Genomic DNA, 594 nt, shown 5'->3' with positions numbered 1-594 from the left:
GCCCAGGGAGGGCTCCTGATTCCCCGTTTAGCCCAGGGAGGGCTCCTGTTTCCCCGTTTAGCCCAGGGAGTGCTCCTGTTTCCCCGTTTAGCCCATGGAGGACTCCTGTTTCCCCGTTCAGCCCAGGGAGGTCTCCGGTTCCCGAGTATAGCCCACGGAGGGCTCCCGATTCCCCGTTCAGCCCAGGGAGGGCTCCCGATTCCCCGTTCAGCCCAGGGAGGGCTCCCGTTTCTCTGTTCAGCCCAGGGAGGGCTCCCGTTCCCGAGTATAGCCCATGGAGGGCTCCCGATCCCCCGTTAAGCCCAGGGAGGGCTCCAGATCCCCCGTCAAGCCCAGGGAGGGCTCCAGATCCCCCGTCAAGTCCAGGGAGGGCTCCAGATCCCCCGTCAAGCCCAGGGAGGGCTTCAGGCCCCGTGTACAGCCCCGTAAACTTTCCCAAGTATTTTCTTTTTGGGGGGGGTTAGTAAGGCTCCAGCCGCAGAGGCCGAGGCCGAGGCGGGGGCCGCGGCCTCGGAGGCTGCTCCACCATGGCCTCCCGAGTCCCCTGCTCCGCCATGGCCTCCCGATGCTCCTGATCCGCCATGGCCTCCTAAA

This window comes from Sinocyclocheilus anshuiensis, unplaced genomic scaffold, assembly GCF_001515605.1.
Source record: "Sinocyclocheilus anshuiensis isolate Anshui unplaced genomic scaffold, SAMN03320099.WGS_v1.1 scaffold952, whole genome shotgun sequence".
Taxonomy (NCBI): domain Eukaryota; kingdom Metazoa; phylum Chordata; class Actinopteri; order Cypriniformes; family Cyprinidae; genus Sinocyclocheilus; species Sinocyclocheilus anshuiensis.
The sequence above is the reverse complement of the archived record's forward strand: the minus strand, read 5'-3'. Positions refer to the sequence as shown.